This window comes from Bos indicus, chromosome 17, assembly GCF_029378745.1.
Source record: "Bos indicus isolate NIAB-ARS_2022 breed Sahiwal x Tharparkar chromosome 17, NIAB-ARS_B.indTharparkar_mat_pri_1.0, whole genome shotgun sequence".
In the NCBI taxonomy this organism is placed as follows: Eukaryota; Metazoa; Chordata; class Mammalia; order Artiodactyla; family Bovidae; genus Bos; species Bos indicus.
The window spans coordinates 61,651,435-61,667,957 of NC_091776.1; the positions used below are offsets into that span (position 1 = coordinate 61,651,435).

A 16,523-nucleotide genomic window follows, 5' to 3' on the forward strand; every position below is an offset into this window, starting at 1 on the left:
TCTTACTCTTTCCCTAACTGTTGCTGTTGTTCAGTCGCTAAGTTGTGTCTGACTCTTTGTGACCCCGTGGACTGCAGCACGCCAGGCTTCCCTGACCTTCACTATCTCCCAGGTTTGCTCAAATTCATGTCCACTGAGTCAGTGATGCCATCCAACCATCTCATCTTCTGTCATTTCCTTCTCCTCCTGCCCTCCGTCTTTCCCAGCATCAGGGTCTTTTCCAATGAGTAGGCTCTTTGCATCAAGTGGCCAAAGTATTGGAGCTTCAACTTCAGCATCAGTCCTCCCAATGAATATGCAGGGTTGATTTCCTTTAGGATTGACTCGTTGGATCTCCTTGCAGTCCAAGGGACTCTCAAGAGTCTTCTCCAGCACTACAATTCCAAGGCATCAATTCTTCAGTGCTCAGCCTTCTTTATGGTCCAACTCCCACATCCTTACATGACTGCTGGAAAAAACCATAGCTTTCCGTAATATTGTCATCTTATTTCCAGCTGCCCCTTTTCTGTCCACCCCAGCCTCTGAGAAAAGCTCATGACAACATCAGAATGTGTCTCCCAACTCTCACACAGAGAAGTTCATTTATCCGAGCCATCACTAATACTTTGATGGTGCGTTCTAAGAAGCCATGCCTGGCCTTCTCCAAGCCATTCAAGCCCCTCAACACTGCTTCCAGGAAAGGGGCCCTTCCCCTGCACAATTTCCTCCCACAACTTCAGATTTCCCCCAGGAGCTTCTGTCAGTCCACAGGAGGGAACATAGCGGCGTTTGAAAAGAAGATCCAGTCTCATTCTTACTGGCATCTGAAGTTACTGTGGGCCCCAGAATCCAATTTTGAAATCAAATGAAGTCACACCAAAATTATGGTTTAGTTTGTGAGTTTAGCCCTGCTGGGGAAAGAAGCCAGGAAGCAGCTTGGTGAGAGAGTTTCAAAGCAGTTTTGATGGGTGGACAGTGGCCGAGATCCCTTGTGCTACAGTGTTGGTGGGTATTAAGGAAAAACCAGAAACAATGCACAACCTGGATAAAGCAAGTCAGGGAAAATGAGTTTGGTTTATGAACATTCAGTGCCAGCCTTGGGCCCCTCTGCCCTCAGACCCATCCTCCCCATCTCTGCCCTGTGTCACACACTACATTTCCCAGGGTCCATTGCTCACTTGAGGAACGCCTGAAACATTCAAGTGGAGATATTTAATAGGTAGTTGGTTACGCGGGCTAGAGCTCAGGCATATGGGGTGGGTATATGGAAGAGCATATAGATGATAGTTGAATCGCAGATTGAGCCCATGAGCAAGTGAGAAGAGTCCTGAGGAATTGTGCTTAGAGGAACACGGGTATTTAGAAGCAGGTGAAGTAAATGAGAAAAAGACTGACAAAGAAGTTGGAGGAGAAATAGGTCTTGGAGTTTTAAGAGTCAAGGAAGGAGAGAATTTCAAAGACAAGAGAAGAATTGGTCAGAGGGAAGGCAGTAGCTTTAGAAACTGGATTTTTTTTAAATGTATTTAAATGCTTCTATGAGAGGAACCAGGAGACGCAGCTTTGATCCCTGGGTCAGGAAGATCCCCTGGAGGAGGAAATGGCAACCCACTCCAGTATTCTTACCTGGGAAATCCTATGGACAGAGGAGCCCGGCGGGCTACAGTCCATGGGGTCGCAAAGAGTCGGACATGACTGAGCGACTGAGCATGAGCACGAGCACTGCTCACGGGCGTCAGGGAGGTTCTGCCAAAGGGAAGCCTGTGTAGAAATCTAAGGGCAGGAGGAACGGGAAAGCAGGGGTGACTCCGCTTCCCTCTTTGCCTCGAGCAGCTTCGCTGGAAGGAGATGCATCTCCTCTGTGAGTCCAGCACCAGCTGGGCACACCTCCCTGACTGCGGCTTCCACCAGGAAGACCTCAGCTCCTTGACTCTACTCACACCCTCCTCTTTCTCTTCCTTCCCATCCTGGGGTAGCAGTGTCCTCCAGCTACTGCTGGTCTCTGATTTCCTCACCACCACCTGTTTAACCAACTCCTGAGCTCTCTCTCTTTTACTTAAACACTCAGAGTCATTTCTGTTCTCCTAAGAGGACACTGGCTGATACAGCCACCAATACTGATTAACACAACCCTGAAAATATAAGATTTATAGGAATGCAATTCTTCACAGAAAGCAATGAATACCTGAGACAAGAGTTCAACCCTACAGATATAGGCAGAGCTGATAATCAAGGCCTCCCAGAGGTCAAGGATTTTTTAAAAAACTAGAATATGAAAACAGAAACAGAAAAACACCTTTCCAATCAAATATGAGTGGGTTTTCATATCAAGCCAACCTGGGCTTGAACCCTAGCTCTGCCTTTACCAGCTGAAGGACTCTGAACAGGTCACTTAAGCTTCTTGAGCCTCAGATTTTTCATCTGTAATAAGGGGAGAACCGTACCTGTACTTTATATGGTTGTCTTGAACATAAAGAGGGCATAGGTCCTGGCATGGAGTTAACTCTTATGTAAATACTGGTTCTCTGGACCTAAAAAAATTTATAGTCACCACAAACATACTCTGGAGGTGACAGATCTACCTATGACACTTGCTCTAACATTTTGGTCTGTTATGAACCTTAAAGAAACATGAAAAAATGCCCTCAGCCTTTCAGAAAAACCCTAGTGTCTCTTGAGAAAATTCCAGAGATAAATCATCAGGAGAGGGAATAAAAAAGTTACTTCCTTTAACAGGCAAGTAGCAAGTTCTGGTGAGGAATAATAAAACTTTTGACACATGAAACTTGTTTTATGTAGTTTTAGCTCTGACAGAGATGAAAGAAAGAGAGATTCAGCTAAGACACTTCTGCAAATGCCATCTCTTTGGAGCCAGAGAGAGATTGCTACTGTTTTACAGGTTTGGAAGCTGCCCTGTGGGACCTTACTGCTCAGAATTCTTTAGTCTGTGGTTGCTGTGACAAAATTGAAAAGCCAGCTCTGACTTTCACTTGTGATGTTTAAAATAAACCAAGGAAGGAAAGCCCCTGAGGAAGGATGTCGATTGGGTCTTTTTTGCTTTTTTGTTTCAAATAAACCCCTGCTTATAACTTTCTGTTGCCCATCAGATGAGGGGCTGTCCTGCTGTTTCTGTATCTCTTTTGCAGGGGCATCTGAAATAAAAGCTCAGATAGCTGATCCTCAGGAATGTGAGATGAAAACTCCAATTCTGGTATCTTGATGGATTCCTGGACGGGGTCAGAGATAGCAAATCTCTACACTCTCTACCTCCAGATGCTCCTGGGGAGGTAGCCTAGGAGGGTTGGCATAGCTCAAAGAGATTTGAAACATTCCCTCGCTCAGCTGTATCAGGGATCCTGTTGGGTAGAAATAAAATCATAGATGGCAGAGCCCAAACCACTGCCATTCAGTGGTGTCTGTTGCAAATCCAACAGAAGAGACTTCCTATGTCACATATGTGTCACATGCCTATATGGCACTTGCCTATGTATGCCAAGTAAGGCCCACATGAACAAAACTCACTAACTGTGCAAGAAGCAAGAAGTGAGAGGAGGGGGTAGTGACACAGGATGCTGGGAGACCTTGACTGACATCTCAGCTGCTCCTCTTCCTCACGCTTCAGTCATCAGCGAGCGACCTGCCTCTCTGTCTCTGAGCTTTTGTTTTCTCAGTTGCCATACAAAAATGATAATACTTCTAACAATAATAAGCTGTGGCCCTCACGGCATTGCTGGGAGGATCTAAGGAGAGAAGGAAGAGGAAAGTGTTCGATAACAATAATCATTCAAATGTATTGTCTGAGACTGTTTTCCCCAGAAGCCGACATGACTGAAGTTTTATCTGGAGAGGGGGTGAAGTGAAACAGGGAAGGAAGGGAGCTAGGAAATGGTGCAGGTCAAGAGCTGTGGGCACTCCTGCTGGGTAAATCTGGGACATGGGATAGGATACACCTCAAAGAAATCCCAACTGAGGGGTACATCAGCTGGGTATTTCCTCACTAACTCCCCATCGTTGCTGCAGGCTGATTTGGGGGATGTTGGTTTCATCACACTTCTGGCTGGCCAGCTGCAAAGTCCACTTGGGGAAATCTGGGTGGCCTGTGGAGAATGTGCCCCCAAGTGAGGATGTTTGGGACAGAAAGGTTTCTTAGAATGCAGGACTTTCAGTGCTAAAACAGGGACAGTCCTGAACTTGGAGAGGGCTGGTCACCCTGGAGCTAATCCACCTGAGAACTACCTCCAGGGATATTAACTCTCTAGCACTTCCAGCCTGCCCTGAGGATGGGCGTGCACAGCCCAGCGTCAGATGAAAGTCCAGAGGGTGAGCCCCAGATGTTTGCAGTAAGCCCACTTCAGGATGTCAAGGGGAGCAATAGCACCGGCCACGACCCATGGGCTGAGCCCAGCACTGAGCTCCCGTGGCATCTCACTGCATCTCACCACAGCCCTGTGAGCTTGCATAGGAGGAGCCAAGGTGCAGAGAACCACACGGTAAGGCAACGGCAGAGCTGGTCTCAAAACCTGGGATGGTTCATCTCTGTGTGCATTTGGCTAGGCTGTTGTCCCCATCTGTGTCATCAAACTCCAGGCTGGACATAGCTGTGAAGGTATTCTTTGGATGTGACTAACATTTTTTAATTTAATTTTATTTATTTTGGCCACACCGCAGGGCACAAGGGATTCTAATTTCCCAGCCAGGGATCGAACCTACACCCCATGTAGAGGAAGCATGGAGTCTTAATCACTGGACGACCAGGGAAGTTCCTAAATGTGGTTAACATTTAAATCAGTAGATTTCTGGGTAAAGCAAGTTACCCTCCATAGTGGGTAAACCTCATCCAGTCTCCCTCTCTCCCTTTGTCTCAGTCTGTCCCTGCCTCAATCTCTGTCTCTCTCATCTCTAACCTGGTCTGACATCCCTTTAGTCTTTCTGTTGCTCATCCCTCCCATCCTATATGTGTTCAAGCATTCATGCTTCTAACAGACTTTATTCCTGGAATGAGGCTATGTACTATCCCTGGTTTGAATTGTTTCTTGAAAGTCTTTTAACAAGATGTTAAAACAAAACTGTGATTCGTTTTCTCTCCCTCAGCCTCTCTATTCCCCATTCTGGGTCTTTCAATGAGTGATTTCTTTCCCCCGATCCTTCCCAATGGGCAGCTCCCATTAACCTCCTACCCTATCTACCTTTGGTTTTTCTTATTGCCATGTGAAATTTTAAAAAGAAAATGTTACATAACCATGAGTAAGACTACCTTAGTTCATTTGGTTGATCCCCCATATCAGTTCCTAATAGTCTCAGACACTTGTGCCGAGTTTTACTTAATCTTAAATATATTTTAATTTTTCATATTAAAAACCTAACGTAAAAAAAAAATCCCTAGAGACAGAGAAACAGAAAGAGAGAGATTGATTCATATTGGGTCTACTTTTTTGGAAAACCTTGACTAGGACAAAGCCTAGTCTAAGTTTAGTTCAGTTCAGTTGCTCAGTTATGTCTGACCCTTTGCGACCCCATGGACTGCAGCATGCCAGGCTTCCCTGTCCATCACCAACTCCCAGAGCTTGCTCAAACTCATGTCTGTCAGCCTCCAAAGACTGCTCTTATACTCTTTGCCACTCTATCATTTGTGAAGTGTAAAGTGCCTCTAACTCCCATGCTCCAGTTCTGCTCTTTAGTTCATCAACTGATAGTTCTTCACAAAGCTCTGCTCTGCCTCTTGAAAATGCAAAAGAGAACACAAACCATGTCCCTTAATATCCATTCATCCCTTCTTCTTTTAGTAATTGAATGGGGTAGGGGGGAGATGCACTGCATGGCTTGAAGGATCCAGTTGGACCCTGATCACTATAGTGCAGAGTTCTAACCACTGGATAGCCTTGGAATTCCCTAAATTCCTTGAATTTTAACTGGGCACATAGTTACCCAAACCAAAGACTATCCTACCCTTGCAACTAGCTGTGGCCATGAGAATAAATCCTGGCCAATGAGACATGAGCAGAAGTGATTCGTGCAACTTCTGAGCAGTTCCTTCAAAGAGAAGAGGCATGCTCCTGTTCTTTGCTTATTGATGGAATGTAGACATAATGGCTGGACCTGGAACAGCCATTTGAGGATATGAAATGATAACCATGAGTTTGAGGATAGCAAAGCAACAAAGCAGAAAGTGCCTGCTGAGGACTCTATGACTGGGAAACAACCACATCAATCTCAGACTGTATTCTCAGACTTTGAAAGAAATGAACATTTATTATCTCATTTCAGGTCTCCTTGTTACAGTAGCAAAATCTACATTCTAATCAATATAAAGACTCAGAGTAGGAATTGACTCCAGCCGATTGCTTCCACGTCTACTTTTCAAAGTCAGACACAGCCACCCACTTCCTTTTAAATCTACTAATCATAAAAATAAATGACTCATGGCTGGTGGCTCAGAAATCAGAGCAGTGTCTTAATGCCAGAACTTTTTTTAACAGTCAAACTTGGACATCTCCCCTATAGTTGATTAATTGCTTCATGATCTCAGTTAATACCCTCCCAATATCCATGTATTTGCCACATGACTTTGCAGATCCTCCCATCAAGAGGTTGGATCTGCCTCCCCAGCTCTTAAATTGAGGCCGGCCTTATGATTTGTTTTGGCCAATAAAATGTAACTGAAGTGATGGTATGCCAATTCCAAGTCTTTGCCTCTAGAGGCTTTGTTTTCTTCTGTTCTTCCTTGAGACATGTCTTCCTGAGAACAAGGTAGAGTTAGACACTAGATAAAGCAGATATAATTCATCCCAGCCAAGTCCATCCCAAATTACCTACCACCTATGTGACCACAGACAGATGAGAACCCAGCCTAGATCAGCTGAGCAGAGCCCAGACCAGAAGAACCACCCATCCAGTCTATTTTAAATTGTCAACACAAAATCACTTACTAAAAAAACAGCTGTTGTTTTAAGCCACTAAATTTTGGGGTGGCTTGCTACAGTGTAATAGCTAACCAGTATACCCTCTTATTGGAGAAGGAAATGGCAACCCACTCCAGTATCCTTGCCTGGGAAATCCCATAGACAGAGGACCCTGGTGGGCTATAGTCCATGGAGTCGCAAAAGAGTTAGACATGACTTAATAACTAAACAACAACAAACAATACCTTCTTATTCCACGTGCCATTCAAGAGCTCAGAAACAGAGACTTCCCTGGTGGTCCAGTGATTAAGAATCTGCCTTCCGATGAAGGGGACTTGGCCTCCATCCTTGGTGAGAGAACTGAAATCCCACGTGCTGAGGGGAAAACTGAGCCTGCACACCACAACTAAAGAGAAGCCCACACACCACAGTGAAGAGCCCGTGTGCCGCAACTAAGACCCAGCACAGCCAAAAATAATAACTAAATGTTTTTAAAAGAGCTGGAAGCTTTTGGTTACCTGCAGGTGGATAAGTAAACAGATAGCGGCTCTTGAGAAGGTTCTTGGCAATATCTAACATTTTAAATGCATGAACCGTCTGATCCAGTAATCCCATTCCTGGAAACAGATCTATGGAAATAGTTGTGCATATTCTGAAATCTAAATACAGTCATCCCTCCGTTTTCACAGGGGATGAGTTCCAGGAACCCTGAGGATACCAAAATCCACAGATGCTCAAGTAGCTTATATAAAATGGCATAATATTTGCATATTACCTACACACATTCTCTCATATACTTTAAATCATCTCTAAATTACTTGTAATACCTAATACAATGTAAATGCTATGGAAATAGTTGTAAATACAATGTAAATGCTATGGAAATTGTTGCTGGCATGCAGCAAATTCAAGTGTTGCTTTTTGCAAGTTTCTGGAATTTTTTTCTGAATATTTTTGATCCAAAGATGCTTGAATCTGTAGAATCATAACTTGCAGATACAGAAGGCCAACTGTGTCAAAGATGAACATAACAGCATTATTTATAATAACTAGACATTAGAAACAATCCAACCATCTGTCAATTGGATAAATTAAATAAATTATGATATAGAATGCAATGGAATACTATACAGCCATGAAAAGGATGAGATAGGTGTGTATGTGCTGACATAGAAAAGTGTACAAGATATATTAAAAGAAAATAAGAACAATATGCTTAGTATTATCTCACTTACATTATTGGTGTCAAATTTATGTGTGTACATTCTAGAAAAATATGTATTCAGAAACATTTTAAAAATCTGGAAGTAGAACAAACTAACACAATAGTAATTGCTTTTATAGAGTTTAAGGGGAGTTGGGAGCTTCACTTTTTCCTCTACTTTGTGATTTGGATTTGTTTATAAAAATGGGTCTTATTTCTGTAATTTAAAAAATCTCAGGGAGGAACTACCATGGTGATCCAATGGTTAAGACTCTGCTCCCAATGCCAAGGGCATGAGTTTGATCCCTAGTCAGGGAACTAAGATACCACATGCAACACAGCACAACCAAAAAAAAAAATCGCAGAGAAAACTTTTAAGCAGCAACGTCTACAATGAGGTGGTGGCAATGCATTTAACAGTATTTTTTGCCAACTTTTTTTTTTTTTTTTTACCACAAGCTTGCTTTGTTCTTAACTGTTATTTTTCAGGGCAACTGCTAGTTCATATAGCCTTTGAGGCAAATTAAGAAAAGGGCCCCTCTTTCTAAGTCCATTCAGGTGATAAACAGATTATGGGCTGGACATCAACTCCCACTCACTTCTCACCCTTGAGCAGTGAGCAACTTGCACAACCACACCCAGCAACTCTGGTTATCAATGATAGATATCACTGTCTTTAGTGGATTTAGATGGAGTCTGGATTTGAAATAGAAAAGGAAAAAGAATCATTTTTCATTGTTCATGAAGCTACTTGGAAGACAAATGTCTGCACATATATCCACATTGTTATTCTGCTCTGAACCCAAAAGAATAAAATCCATAAGGAGTTCTGAGAGGGTGAAATCAGGGCAGCACTGAGAGTGTTGCTCTACTAATTCATTCTCTACCCAAGTGTACCTACAATAAAAAAGGAACCAGTGGGAAATTCAAGTTTACAGAGCAATCAAATTTGGAAGTGCTTTTTCCAAAAGCATCATTGGTCACCCTAAGATATATTTATAGAAAATTACCTACCTGTTAGAGAGGGCCAGTCTTAGAGAAAGCTCATTTATTATTTATTCATTTCACAAAGATTTTGTGTCTGTGGGGGTGGGGAGCACCTGTGTGCCAGGCATTGTGCTGAGTGCAGGGGATAGATTATGAGTAAGACAAATAGCACCACTGCCATTCCAGATCTTACAGCTTGGTCTATGAATTGAGATACTAACAACATAATCACACAGATACATAATTATAACATGTGGTGGGGCTATGAAGGAAACCAAGGAAGTATTTGAGGTGAATGATCTACTCTGGGGGAGTCAGGGAAGGCTTCCTGGAGGAAGGGACATTTGAGCTGAGGTCTGAAGAAAGTATAGGACTTAACTAGGCAAAAGGAGCAGGGGAGGACTTGCCATCCATTCATTCAACAACATTGTTTTAGTTCCTACTCAGGCCAAGCACTGCCCCAATAGGGAGCAAGGGATCAGATGAAACAAGGGAGTATTTATTCCTCACCTTTTCCTTGCAAAGTTTCCTTAGGATAGTTATGTCCCCTGATCTCAGTGGTCACCCAAGGTGACCTGTTCCACACAGTTCCTCCTTCTGAGTTTGAATAGCCTTTCTTTCTTTTCATTCACCTCAGGCTAAGAGACTAACAGATCTTCTGCTTCAAGTCCTGGGTTCCAGCACTATGCCTAGAAGTTCTTTTATTCACATCTTTCTAACTGGTCCCTTTATAAATAACTCCTCCTTAAATTATCCTGATTTGAATATGCCATGTTTTCTGCTGGAGCCTTGACTGACATGGAAAGAAATCACAAATGACACTTGAATTTGCTGCCTGAGCAAATCCTTTTTCAGAGACGAAGATTTGGAGAAGAGAGGGTGCAAGGTGGGAGAAGGAATCCAAAGCTATCTTTGACATATTATATGAGCTTCCTAATAGACATGCAAGTGAAGATTTAGGCTTATATACAGTTCTTTGGTGTGTGTGTGTGTGTATATATATATACACACACAAGTCTGTATTGCAAGGTAGAGGTTGGGACTAGAGAGTCATACCTGGAAAATGTCGCACACATCAACAGCATTTAAAAACTTAAGACTGAATGAGATAATCAAGAAGGGAAGAGCAATAAAGCGAGCTGAAACAGCATGTGCAAATGCCCTGAGGCAGAAGAGAGTGAGGCACTCTACTTTCAAAGAACTTGGAAATGGCTCATGTGACTGGAGTAGAGAACCAGAGAGTGGCTTTGGGATGAGGCTGCAAGGGTCCATGGAGAGGTTTCAGGTCTTCATCTTAAGAGCTTTGAAAGTCATCAAAATGTTTTAGGTAGACAGAAGCAGGTCAGCATTTCTTTTTTTTTTTAAGATTTTTTTGATGTGGACCATTTTTAAAGTCTGTATTAAATTCATTACAATATTTCATCTGTTTTTAAAATATTATTTATTTGTCTGGTTGTACCAGGCCTTAGTTGCTGCACGCAGGACCTTTGATCTTCTTGTATCATGCAGGATCTTTAGTTGCAGCGTGTGAACTCTTAGTTGTGGCATATGGTATCTAGTTTGATGACCAGGGATCAGACTTGCGCCCCCTGCATTAGAATCGTGAAGTCTTAGCCACCGGACCACCAGGGAAGTCCCTGCTTCTGTTTTATGTTTTGATTTTTTGGCCACAAGGCATGTGGGATCTTCACTCAGCAACCAGGAATAGAATCTGCACACCCTGCATTGTAAGGCAAAGTCTTGACCACTAGACTGCCAGGGAAGTCCCAAATCAGCATTTCTTAATGATGATGCCAATTAAGGTGTGGAGGATGGATTCAACTTAAGTCTCTGCTGATGGTCTCTGGTGATGGTTTAGTCGCTAAATTGTGTCCAACTCTTTGCAAGTCCATGGACTGCAACCCACCAGGCTCTTCTGCTCATGGGATTTCCCGGGCAAGAATACTGGAGTGGGTTGCCATTTCCTTCTCTAGGGGATCTTCCCAACCCAGGGATTGCACCTACATCTTCTGCTTAGCAGGTGGATTCTTTACCACTGAACCATCTGGGAAGCCCCTCAGTCAGTTCAGTTGCTCAGTCGTGTCCGACTCTGCAACCCCATGGAGAGCAGCACGCCAGGCTTCCCTGTCCATCACCAACCCCTGGAGCTTGCTCAAACTCATGTGCATTGAGTCAGTGATGCCATCCAACCATCTCATCCTCTGTCATCCCCTTCTCCTCCTGCCTTCAATCTTTCCCAGCATCATGGTCTTTTTCCAATGAGTCAGTTCTTCACATCAGGTGGCCAAAGTATTGGAGCTTCAGCTTCAGCATCAGCCCTTCCAAAGAACATTCAGGACTGATTTCCTTTAGGACTGACTGGTTTGATCTCCTTGCAGTCCAAGGGAAGCCCCTAAACAAAGATAAAACTCAGCTAAACATACTATGACAATGACACTAAGATTTGGGCTCCAGAAATGCGGTTTACACAGTTTCTCAGGACCTTTGCATCAAAATACATGCGTGAGGGGTCAGCACTAGAAAATTTAGGAGCAGAGACCCCTCCCCTTCCCAATGTACCTTCTGGAGCCTGCCACGTGGGTGCCGGCATCATCTCTTGCCCCATAAAACTCCCTGATTCAGACATCTCTTTGCCACTCTACCCACTGTTCTCTCACTCAGTTCACTTAGACCAGACAGGATTTTACATTGGAGGGTAAAAAAAAGCCCCCCTGTCTCTTATTCTCCCAAGTCCCAAGGTGGGGAACTAGAGCAGCCCAATGTTCACACTTTCAACTGCCCAGTTGGACTGTAGCAGTAAAACTGGAGAGGTTTCAGAGGAGGCCCATACCAACTGTAGATGTCAGAACTGGGAGGCTCAGGCTATTCCAAAGGCAGAGAGAGAATTGATGGCAGTGAGGGTTAAAGACTGGCCAGGGAGGAAAACTCAGAATACGGTCACTGATCTAGCGGCCAGGACAGGATCCTAAAAGGCAAGGCTTTCAGACATAATCCCAACACCCCACGTTTCCCCAAGCCATTAAAATGCCCCTGGCACCACACAGCAGAGAAAAAAGACATAAGCTATTAAGTTCTGTTTCCATCTGAACAGCAGCAAGATAATTTCCCATCAGTGACCTACACTGAGTGACGGCAGCCACGGCTGAATCGGCAGAACCTGACTCCCAGCTCAGGTAAATGCAAGAAATTGGAGTCATCTGCTACATCAGTGCTTGTTGCAAGTGAGTAGCAAGGGGGCTGCACTGCCAGTCTTGAACCTCATGCTTCTGACTCTCAATTCACGTAGATTCGCCTGACCAGGCAGTGGCTTCTGTGCTTTTGCAGTCACTGTGCCCCCTACAAGTGAAAAGCCACACTTGGCTCAGGAAGCCTTTGCAGTAGTGAAGAAGCTTTCAGGAAATAGATTTTCTAAATCTGAGTTTACAAAAACAGCGAAGGGTGATTATTTGCATTGCAAGAAAATGTTTCTTCTTTTTCAAATGGATTCACAACTGTGTTCCAATAAATAACTATAATCCCCTTGTGCAAGTAAGCTTTGTTTATAGACCATAAACTCTGAGGATAAAAGAATTTTGAAGACCACTAATAGCCAAAATCAAGCAAACCTTCAAATTCAAATAAAAATAACTAAAACTTTATAGCATATCTAACCTTGTGTCAGGCACTAAGCCCTTTATCTATATTTACTCACTTAACCTTGAAATGGCAACCCACTCCAGTATTCTTGCCTGGAGAATCCCATGGACAGAGGAACCTGGTAGGCTACAGTCCACGGGGTCGTAAAGAGTCGGACACGACTGAGCAACTTCACTTTCACTTACTTTAACCTTTGCAAAGTTTTACCTTTGAGATAGAAAAAATTAATGTCCCCATTTTACAGATGAGGAAACTCTCATCATCAATTTGTCAGTCCCAGAGAAGACTTTGATGGGCTCGGGTTGGTCACATGTCCATCCTTGTAGCTGGGGGTCCAGGTAGTATGGGTCACCATAATTCACAACCCTCAGGACCACAGAGCAGAAGTTGGTCAACTACAGCCCATGGGACAAATGTGGCCTGTCTCCTGTTTTTCTAAGCAAACATTTACTGGAACAGTCAATGCATTCATTTGCCTACTGTCTTTGGTTGCTTTCATGCCATGGCAGAGTTCAGTAGCTGTGAGAGAAACTGTATGGGCTGCAAAGCCTAAAATAATTACTATCAGGACCTGCCACAGACAATAAGACAGGAGTGAGCCCCACTTCATGCTTACAGCAAAACCCAGTACTTCTTCTTATTAGATGTATAACTTTAGGCATATCACAACCTCTCTGACCTTTAGGTTCTTATCTGTAAGATAAAAATAACAGTACTTTCTTTTTTCTTTTCTTGCTTTGTTCTTTTTTTTAATTTGGCTTCTCTGAGTCTTCATTGCAGCACGCGGGATCGAGCTCCTTGACTGGAGACGGAACCCAGGTCCCCTGCATTGGGAGCATGGAGTCTTAGGTGCTGGGCCACCAGGAAAGTCCAAACAATACTTTCTTCACAGGATGAATGAGTAGATGGACGAATGGATGGATGGATGGATGGATGGATGCACCCACGCATGCACAGAGGAGCTCATACTAAAACTTCTTTGTCTAACACTTCAATCCTTTAGAGTTAGATTTCATTATGGAAATGGCTAATCTGGAATGAGTTGAATGGGAGACATGCCAGGGAAATGCTCCTGTACAAAAAGTAAAGAGCTTAGTGTAGAGTCATGCACATAGTAAGCAGTCAAGATATGGTAGACCAAAAAAAAGAAAAGCTAGTGGAAACCCCAGGAAAGTGAAGCGGCATTAATAACTTTGTAAAGGCACAGAATGGCTTAGGGCATTTCATCCTACCTCCTCCCTGCTGAGATCATGACACCATTATGCCTCAATCAAGAGAAAATCAATTTTGTCCCTATTGTTTGGAGATGAGAGGATGGTCCCTATCTTGATGTTTGAACACCTCATAATGTTGAGGTACAGCTGCAAGTGGATGCTGACCTAGAATGCACTGGATTGCTTGTTTTGATGGGGAAGGGTGGGGAGGCAGAGGGGTGTTTGTGTAAAGCTGCTGTGGAAACAACTGTTTTCATTCTAACCAGAAGAAATGCTCCAAGAATAACTCTTCCTTAATTGCTCACACAAGGTAGCACACTCATTTTTTAATGGAACATTAAAGACTGAACAGCACTTACAGACAAAACTATAAGTGCTACAGTGCTACATCTGCTTCCTTTCAAGAGCTTCTTACTCTTTGTTGGACTCAGTTGCCTCATCTGTAAAATGGGAAGACAGCACTTCACTTCCATGAAGATCTTCCAGGGGCCTAGACCAAACTGTGCCTCTAATTACTCTTGCCCTGTTTTGAATGAAACACTATTTTCAGGGACCTAAACAAGAATCCCAGAAGCTCATTTACCAACCACTTACCATTAAGCCAGACTCTCTCCTAGGTAATTTACATATATTGTCCCATGGAATCCACACACCCCCATCTGAGAAAGCAGGTGTTGGAATTATCTCCTCTTTCAGATAAAGAAATTGAGGCTTAGAGAGCTGCCCTGCCCTGCCCAAGGCCACCCATAAACTCGGTGGTAGATCCAAGATCTCAACTGGGGCCTGTCTGATTTAAAATCCCACACTTCAGGCTTTTTACACTAGAGGAAATGGAAGCTTCAAAAGGCAACTTACTGTCAAATGATTCAGCAGGAAAAAAAAATTGGTACTGTACTCCCAAGTTTTCTATAACTTTGTGATTATCTCAAATTAGTTTTCTAAATATATATCAAAGAATATCTATCTACTGTATGAGATTTGAGTGTTAAAAAGAGTCCCAGGTATAAAGAAAGTTTTCAATCAATATTAGCAATTATCATTATCAGCATCTTCTCCTTCCTCCTCTGAACCTGAGAAGATAGACCATAAGGCACCAGCCGGCGAAGGTCAGTTAATCTGACCATCTGGGCACCAGCCCCAAAAGCAACCATCTTCTATCAATAAATGGATCTTGCCCCAATACATCAAACCCTTAGCAGCCATTCCCACAGATGCAGCAAAACATTTGGTTTCTTTAGAGCATTTTATTGACAAATAAGTCACACAATCCACCCACAAGTTCTTTTGGCTCAGCCTGCAACACATCTCCTGAATCCAAACATTTCGTATCACCTCCACAGCTAACAGTCTGGAACATGTCCTCATCTTCTCTCTGCTGGATCATCGTAACTGCTTTCTAAGCGGTCTCCCAGCCTTTGCCCTGGTCCCCCTTGCAAACTGTGTATATGTGTGTGTTAAGTTGCTTCAGTCATGTCCAACTCTGCGACCCATAAACTTCTCCAGGCAAGAACACTGGATTGAGATGCCTTGCCCTCCTCCAGAGTATCTTCCCTTGCAGACTACTCTCAACATAGTAGGTGGCATAAACCCACTTTAAAAAGGAAAGGAAAGGAGGGACTTCCCTGGTGGTCCAGTGGTTAAGAATCCGCCTTCCAATGCAGGGGACACGGGTTTGACCCCTGGTGGGGAACTAAGATCCCACATGCCACAGGGCAACTAAGCCCATGCTTTACAACTACTGAGTCCATGCGCTCTAGAGTTGGTGTGTCAAAACTAGAGACGCCCACTGCCACAACAAAGATACCGAGTGTGACAGCTAAAACTCAATGCAGCCAAATGAATACACAAATAAGCACTAAATAATAATAATAAAATGGGAAATACTTTAAAAAAAAAAAGGAAAGAAACCAGATCTCACTATTCCTCCAGTCAAAATTTTCCAGAGATGCCCTCCTTCACTCAGAAAGGAAGCCAGTGGCCTTACAGGAGTCTCCAGGAGGTCATTCTGCCCTCATGATCCCCCAGCCTCATCTCCTCCTGTTCTCCCCCCTGCTCACTGTCCCCAGGCACGCTCTTCCAGAGCATGGAGGCTCCCACCTCAGGGCCTCTGCACTAGCTGTTCCCTCTGTCTGAAATGCTCTTCCCTTCGTCCACACCTCCACCTCCCACCTCCCCACTTTAGGTCTTTGCTCAAAGGCCACCTTCTCAGTGAGTCTTTCTCTGACCCCCTATTTAAAATAGCAACATCCCTCTTCCCAGCACTCCCTGTCCCATTCCCCTATATTTTTTTCCTCCATAAGTATCTTCACCTCTCTACATTTTCCGGTGTTATCTATTTATGCTGCTTATTGGACTATTTATAATTATCATCATATTAGCTCCTTGAGGGCAGAAGTAGTATTTTCACCAGAATATTTCAGCACCTAAACCTATGCCTGAAACATGGCAAATCAATCAATATACATGTATTGAAATATGAATGAATGAAAGAAGGAAAGGGTGTTTTCATGGGGCAGAGGAAAGAAAGGAGAACAAATGTGCACAGGAGCCACACCTGATGATAGGGGCTCTCCAAGGACAGAGTTTTGTTTTCTCTTGGGTCATTCA

General features: G+C 43.6%; 1 protein-coding gene across 1 annotated transcript in view; it reads right to left on the reverse strand.

Moving 5' to 3' along the window:
- Positions 1–16,523, reverse strand: part of RPH3A (rabphilin 3A) — a 276,958-nt gene that overhangs the window by 197,070 nt on the left and 63,365 nt on the right. The gene's annotated exons all lie outside the window — the stretch shown is intronic.